The following is an 8,183-nucleotide window of genomic DNA, read 5'->3' on the forward strand; positions in this document are numbered from 1 at the left end:
ATACTATTAAAGCTGTTCTCCAGCATTTTCTGAACACTGACAGGCATGGGGCATCAACTTCCAGAGAAAGTGGCAGGTTAGGAGTTTTTTTGCTGCAGAAATACCATGAAGCTTCATGGGACAAACCAAGCACACTGAGCAGAGCAGTGTAGGAGCCACTGTGTCCCGGTGCCATCAGTCCATCCCAGCTCAATGTCACCCAGTGAGGTCACAGCACCAGTCACCCCATGGGCTGCATCCAGCCTGGCATGGGAGCTCTTGGAAAGGGTTGTTGTTGCAAATAAGGAGATCTTAGGTCATCAAAGAGAAGTCAATTTTTTAAAATGATTATGTATTTATTATAAAAAGCAACACGTTCTTGGGCTGTTTAACTTTTTCCCCCTCTGCTAGCAACAGGCTGGTTGGTGTGCTGCAATTCGCTGCTCTAGTATGATCATGCTCAGGTGCAGAACAAGTTGGTTTTGGATTTTCCCCAGCTAAGCTCATTAATGTATTAGTCACAAACAGACTTCAAGGACACTTGACCTCAGTGTCTCCGCTTTCCTCTGATCATCTTCCAGCTTCAGCTTCAGCAACAGAAAACTACAAAGAAAAGAAATGGCAGAGTCAACGAAACGAAGGAAAGGCAGAGATCAGGGCTGTGGTTGGCTGTCAGCTCAGCTGAGAGCAGCCTGTGCCACGCTCTGCAAGTATCGCCAGGTTACTCCAGGTTGGGAAGCCAGGTTCTTACCTAAGGAGGGCTGCTGAGCTTTCAGTTGTATTATTTTCTACGTCATCTTTCTTCTCGCAGAGTTGTCAAAAGTTGCATTCAGAAATAAAACACAGATATCTTAAGTGATTAGTATTCTCTTAACTGATAATGAACACAGCTGGGACAAGTCTGATAAGTAAACAGCAAAGAAGAACATGATAAAAAAAAATAGAACAGACAGTAGAATAGACAATAGAAAGTAGAGGGACTTCTGAGCTTTTTTTTTTTTTTAACAAAGAGCTTTTCTTCTGACTTCCCAGCTCTGCCATTCCCCAATTGCATTAAAGTGGTTGGCAAGATGAATAATATTTTTAGATGAAATATACTGGCAGAACAACAGGAACTGCAGCCCCTTTACTGTTCTGCTGGAAATTTCTCCTGCTGTTTCTGGTAAATATGGCTGGTGGCAGGACCTGGCTTGTAGCTTTAACCACATGTGGGAAGTTCACCGGGCAAAGATGCCAAGTCTAAAATTAACCCTCTTGAAAAAAAAAAAAACCAACCAAGATTAAAAAAAAAACAGCCTGGGGCAGGGCGAGAGTGTTTAGGTCATTATTTTTAGTCTTTCTTTCCATTAGGACATGTATAGATTTGGATTAATTAAGGATTAAAAATAAAAATAAAAATCAACAACAAAACACCTCATTGTTTTCTGGACTGAAATGAGTACAGCATTTGCAAGAAATACCGTAGCTTTATATCATTAGGTGATAACCAAGGAGACAGAGCACTCAGGGCAAAGGCTTTCTGCAGCTCCAGCATTGGTGAGGAGTATGGACCTCAGGTGGTGCCACATCTTCCTGCAAGCAGTGCATTTCTCTCAGCTCCGCTGCTGACACCCCAGCAACTTTTGCAAAGACCCCAAATCCATTTGTGAAACTGAGTGTGTGTCATCCATGGGCTTGTGGGAAAGAATTCAAACGTGCAATGCAAAAAGGATCCAACTCCATGAGGTGGACAAAAGGTGGAGCAACAGATGAGCGCATCTTCATTTTTATGTATTTGTTTTTGTTTGTTCCTGAACTTTTTGAACACATGTCCTGATTGTAACACTGATATAACATTGTTAAATGCTTGCATTAATATAAGCAGCAAATCAAGGTGAGTCTCATAAAAGAGCTCTGCTTCATCTTTCACCATGTGCAATACATTGGGATTCCTCTCTGCTTTGGAATTAAGATGTAACCATCCAGACTCTATGCCTTCCTGAGTTTTCTGTTCCTTGCTTTGAGAGTCCAGTGACCTGATTACTAAAGGTTTTGTTGCTTTTACTACTCTGTCCTTTGGCACAGAAACCTTTCAGGAGCAGCTATTGGGAAGCAGAGGTCTGTGCTAATAATAAACTGGTATGGAGATAGCTAAGTACATTGTATTGCAAGTAAAGGTTAAGATGGAACTACTGAGCAATCAGTATTTATCAGATCCTTCAAGAATTCCCATCAGAAAAGGGGAAACACAGATACTTTGCCATGCCCCTCTGCATATATTCTACCACTTCATGTCTCAGCCTTCCATGTTACTCACCTTATGACTTTACTCAAAATAACTACACTAATAACTATTCTGTGTTTTGTTTTGTTTTTTTAATTAATAAGCCCCCACTGATTCATTTCTTCTGCTAGCAGAAATGGGCACTATTGTACAAAGTACGATATATAAATCTGATTAGAAACAGCCCCTGCTCCAAGATCTTTATGGACTATACTAATAGCACAAAAGAATCTCATTATTTTGGCCAATTTACAACAATGTCACTTCAGACATTTTTGATGAACACGCCATAAGAAACTTGTGCAGGTCATGGTCTGAATCCAGCTTTCTGAAACCCTTGCTCACACCTCAGCCCCTGTTCACAGGCAGCAGACACAGGTGAGGAGAGTGGTATAAAGGAAACAAATCCAACAGTCATCTAGAACACATGATACAGGAATTGTGTGCAGAGCATATTGTCCCTCGCAGTCTCCCCTGGAGGTGTGGGTAGTGGCCTTTAGTTGCACCAGGGGAGTTTCAGGCTGCCTATTAGGAAGATTTTCTTCTCTGAGAGAGCGGTGATGCAGTGGCACAGCTGCCCAGGGAGGTGGGGGAGTCATCATCCATGGAGGTGCTCAAGAACCATGGAGATGTTGTACTGAAGGACATGGTTTAGTGGGGAAATATTGGTGGTAGAAGGACAGTTGGATTGGGTGAACTTGGAGGTCTTTTCCAATCTTGGTGATGCTACGATTCTATGATCTGTGATCGAATGATTATTCTGGCAAAAGAAACATTAGAGAAATAACCCTCTTTCTAGGTTGGGAGTTCCTGCTGTCATTGAATAAGAAACATCATCTCGGTTGTGAATTCCTGTAATAAGACAGTGGTGATCAATAAGGAATTCCCAGTTGCTCCTGGAGAAGGTTTCAGAGCTATTGCAGACAGGACAGAAGTGTTCTCAGGACCATTACTGAAAGCAAAACTTTAGACCTGAAAGCTGAAACGAAACAAAGCAAGCATTCAATTAACTTCTCAAAGTGCTTGCAGCTCCCAGGTCAGGGCAGATGAAAAGATAAACATTGAACAAAGAGCCTTTCTGAAGCATCTTAATGAATACAAAAAATTATAAAACGTATTCAAGGAGTGCTTTTGTCTCATATCAACTGTATCTTCCCCCAAGCCAGTGTTGAGATCGTGGACCCTTAAGAGTGATCAATTCTTAAAAGTGATACGGGATGATTTATGGCATGCGCAGAGGCAAGTTGGAGTTTGCCCCCTAACTCTGGAAAACCAACATTGTCACTGATCTGAGAGGGAAATTTTCTCATTAGGAAAACTGTAGTCTGAGAAAAGAGAAAGACAATTCCATTGCTAGATGTTTTTTATGACTTTTGCCACTGACCTCTGTGACATGTGCAGATGATACAAGTCCTCCCTGATTCTATCCTCTTGCCATCTGTAGTAGGGTGGTAAACCTCTTCTTAACTCGTGTGAGTAATGCAGAGTTACTGCAAGCATTAATGTGGGCGTTGCACTGGGCGCAATAATAGTTAGCAATGTTGCTGCTCGTTGATTGCAATCATTATTCTCACCTATGGTCCCATCTTGACTACTCAGGCAAAATAAAACAAAATCGATTGCTGAGCAGGTTGCTGCTGCCAAACCAAGTGATCACATTTTTCAGAGTCCAAATGAGACCTCTCCAGCCTCCCCAAAGGTTATTTGCTTTCTGTCGGTATCTGGAGGTGTAACAACCTCGGGAAGAACACACGAGGGTTTGAGGGAGTGGGATTAGGTGCTCATAAATAGCATGTGAGGCTTCTGCTCTGTCTGAGGGCCAGTTTCTGAGGGATAGCTGCAAGCAGCCCCAGTTTTTGCAGGTCCCAGGGGTTTAAGGAACCCCTTAGGTTTTGCTTTAGTAAATTATTCAAAGATAAATAGATTAATCCTATTGTATGGATTCAGTAGGCACGTTTGTAATGTACCTATGATGTATTCAGCTCCAGTGCTATAAGCACTTAACTACTGCATAACGGAGTCATACCAGTTCAAATGGGAGAATCAGATTTTTGTGGATCTGAGCCAAAAGCTCATTGGCACCAACAGGGAAGCTTTCTACTGATTCCAGGGAACTGCTGCTAAGATGCCATAAATGTAAGAAAGCTTTTTTATGGCTAGCCCTGCAAAAGCAGTGATTCTTAGGAGAACTCTGGTTCGTGTCTCATGCGTCATTGGCGCACTTACGAGCTAAACTGTGACTACTGAGAGCCAGGAGCATAGCTCTGTCCCTGCAGCATCAACTGCTTGCAGAGCAGTCACAGAAACTTCGAACAACTGATTGGGGCTTGAGATCTCCAGAGGTTAAATAAATATGAAACCCTTTAACTATCCACAGAAATTTTTTAATTTGCAGTCACTGTTTATTCCTTCCTAATGACCAAACACACAAACCCACTATTTTCCCTTAATGTATTCAAAGCTTCAAAAGACATCCAAATTACAAATAAGCCATGGCATTAAGATGCCGTGGGCTGAAATACTGAAGCTACTTGGGTTTTACTACTGACTGCATCGGGTTAGAATTTCACCCAAAGATGATTAATTACCACAACTTTCAATCTCCATAAATGCTGTTCTGTAATATTGAATTGTCTAAGACAGCTCCTGCAAATGAAGTAAGAGGAATAAAAATTAGAGGAAGTGGAAAGATAAATAGTTGGAGAGGAGAAGACGAGAGTAACCCTTTTGCAGCTTTGCTGTTAGGGCAGTCCTCCAAGACCTGATATCTGTGGGACAGTTTCACATGTGGTGACAGTACAGTTTTACCAACAGCACTCAAACCAGATTTTTTTTCATCTTTCTGCAGCAAAGTGCCCCAAGTGCAGCCATGATGAAGATATGACACATTGACCACAGAAAGAGAAAGAATGACTCCGCATTTTCCTCCCACGCCCAGCCTGTTCCTCTTCTCTCTCACTGCAACTGTTTCATTAAGAATTGAAAATGAAATCTCACATTGGGTTCGTAGTTTGGTCCCTTCAGTGTGCATATGCAAGAGGTGGGGGGGAGGGAGTGCATAAGGAAGTAAATCAGGAATTGTGCACCGTTCTTCCTTTTACTTCCTGTCATTTATTCTTTTTATTTTCTTCTTTTGCTTAATGGCGAATCTCTCATGTGTTGCTCCAGTGAGTGAGAGTGAAAATGAGAAAACAGGAAGGACATCAAGATCACTTTTAAAGTAACTCAGAATGAGCAACAACTGAAATCCTAAGAAAGAGAGAAGGAGAGAAAGAGAGAAAGGGAAACAAAGAAAGAAAGGAAGGGAAAACAACACAAGCTAACTTGCAGCCTTGTGTTCATGCACTGCACAGATTGCAAAGTGGACCTCCGGAGTGGTGCTGGCTCCACTCCTCACTGCTGGAAGCATGGCTCCAGTTTCCCACCCTGCAGCAGAGAGAGAATCTTATTTACAACAACCAAACCCGATGTCTGGATGCTCAAACATAAGCCAACACTGTCAGGCTATCCAAACCCCATTAAAGTCAACAGAAACCCTTTGTCTTAAGGACCCTTCTGACTAGCTTTCTAACCAGCCTTTGCTGCACTGAGCTCATTTTCTTGTCTTCTTTTCACTCAGTCTCATCTGGATGCATATTGCGTGCTGGAGTTGCCTGCACAGAGAGCGCAGGTTCTCCTTTTCTTTCCTCAGTAGCAGGCTGTCAGTGCAGATCTCCAGCTCTTTAATCTTCCTGTTTCATAGGGAAGAATTAACTCCTTTCTTCTACATGATGCTTTGCCCACTGAGTGATGCCATGGCCAAAGGAGCAGCCCATGTGATTGCATTCCTTGTGTTCCAGCTACCTCTCCTGCTGCCAATGGAGCGACAGGGATTAGAGATGTAAAGTTCCTAATCACATCGGTTACAAAAAGTTCATGGACTGTGCAAGAGCTGAAAAAAAAAAGACAGTCTTTTCCATAAAGGGCAAACACAAAACACCAGTATCTGCATAGGTTTTAAAACAGCAATTTGCCCTCCACTGGGCTGCTCCAAACAGTGTCACATGGAATGAACTGCAAGGAACCTGACTAAAGAATAAGACCAATGTACTAAATCAGGGAACACCTCGAAGAGAGCATTCTGCAGCCCATCCCAGGGCCCTCTGGCAGTTATCCTCTTTCAGACCCTGGTCCCCGTCAGCATGCAGAATATGGGGGAGGGAGGCTGACAGCAATAATTGATCAGAAATGAGACTATCAGTTGACTCCAGTGGCTACATGATTAATTGTCAGGGTCCAAAAATGCCATTAAAAGCTGCAAATGATGTGAAAATTTGAAGTGAATTTTAAACAAGTATACATTTCCTGACTCAAAGGCACTTTAGCCCTATAGCTCTGCAGCTTAGAGATATCTATCTGGCTTTCTTCCGTCAATCGATACCATTAAAGACCTAAAAAAAAATCCTTTCTCTATATAGTTATAAAATATCAATTACATGCATTTTCATTAGCTGAATGCAGCAATCAGGGCTGATTCATTGGTTGTTTGTTTCTCAGTGAGACATTGCTGGCACCCTCCCAGCCACAGCCTCACCCGGTGGGAGCATCCTCTGATCACAGCGGTGGGGACCCACACTGGACACCACACGTACACAGCAGCTGAATGCCCACAGCAGTCAATGAGCACAGAACTGGGGCTCTGGGCTTCAGTTTCTACTGCCTGTCACCCCTGCAGTGCATGAACCACCACTGTTTGCAAAGGATGTTCTGCTGCAGGATTTAAAGCTCCAAGCAGGCATTAATGAGTTATGCTAAACTCACTGACACTCTTATGTGGAAAGTACTTTTGCCTCTGTTTCACTGATGTAGACATTTAGATAGAGAAAAGATAAGTCACTTGCCTGAGGGCATGCAGTGATTGAGTATCAGAGACCAAATTAAACCCTGACATTTCTTGGTCCTCAGCTCCCTGTTGTGGAGGTTCTGTCTCCTGAAGAAAATGTTGAAAGAGGAACTCAAGCACATCGTCCCTACATTAAATATGCCACCCACTGTGCTCTCCCATCCTTTTGCTTTAAATACAGCCATGTCAGCACCAGCATGCAGATCTCTCTGTTGATGAGAGCACACCTCCTCCTTTCCAGCCCAGCTCTCTCCCATGTCCACCAGCACTCAGTGCCATCCAGCTCATGTTCCATCTCACATTCAGGTGGGACAAAACCCAGCTTGAGGTCTTCTCTCAGAAAGCCAGAAGCTGAACGTGTCTGGGAGTGTATTTTTAAACCAGTCCAAAATGCACACATCCACACTGAGTGTGGGCTTTGAAAATGCAGCTTTCTCTTTTCATCCATAGAATCCGAGGTTGGAAAAGACCTCCAAGTTCATCCAGTCCAACCATCCACATATCACCAATATTTCCTACCAGACCACGTCCCTCCATACAACATCTAAATGTTTCTTGAACACCTCCAGGAACAGTGACTCCCCCACCTCCCTGGGCAGCCCATACCAGTGCCTGATGTGCACTTCTTCTCAGAAACAACCCAAGAGGAAGGGAAGGCAGTGAAAGAAAGCTAGATTTGTTTTTTTTGAATGAATGTGTAAAATTATAGCATTAATTATTACTGGGTTTTGTTCTCAGGAAAACAAAAACACTAACGATAAGCTAACAACAGAAGAAGCCATGACTCTTGCACAACCTACTGGAACTCCTGGCTCTGCTTCTCAGAAGTTCTCTTCAACAGAAACCATCAGCCACTTCCGGGATATTTTCTAACCAAAGGAACATATATCCCTGAAGAACTTGGATGGGGCTAGAAAACATTAGGGTCTGTATCAATTCAATAAACTCAAAGCCACGAAGTCTGATTTTCTTTTCCTGTCATTTCAGATTGATGGGTTCTTGACTTCTGTTCCCCTCATTTGATAATCTTTGGCTTTGGAGGACTATCAGGTTATCTCA

At 42.8% G+C, this 8,183-nt stretch overlaps 1 long non-coding RNA gene across 1 annotated transcript; it reads right to left on the reverse strand.

Moving 5' to 3' along the window:
- Positions 1-310: 310 nt before the first annotated feature.
- LOC112530119 lies at positions 311-7,232 on the reverse strand. The gene is made up of 2 exons (XR_003071455.3): positions 731-7,232; positions 311-582 (listed from the first exon to the last, which is right to left on the reverse strand). It is a non-coding gene; the product is annotated as an uncharacterized LOC112530119 (long non-coding RNA).
- Between the last annotated feature and the right edge of the window lie 951 nt (positions 7,233-8,183).

Source organism: Gallus gallus, chromosome 20 (genome assembly GCF_016699485.2).
Source record: "Gallus gallus isolate bGalGal1 chromosome 20, bGalGal1.mat.broiler.GRCg7b, whole genome shotgun sequence".
NCBI lineage: Eukaryota > Metazoa > Chordata > Aves > Galliformes > Phasianidae > Gallus > Gallus gallus.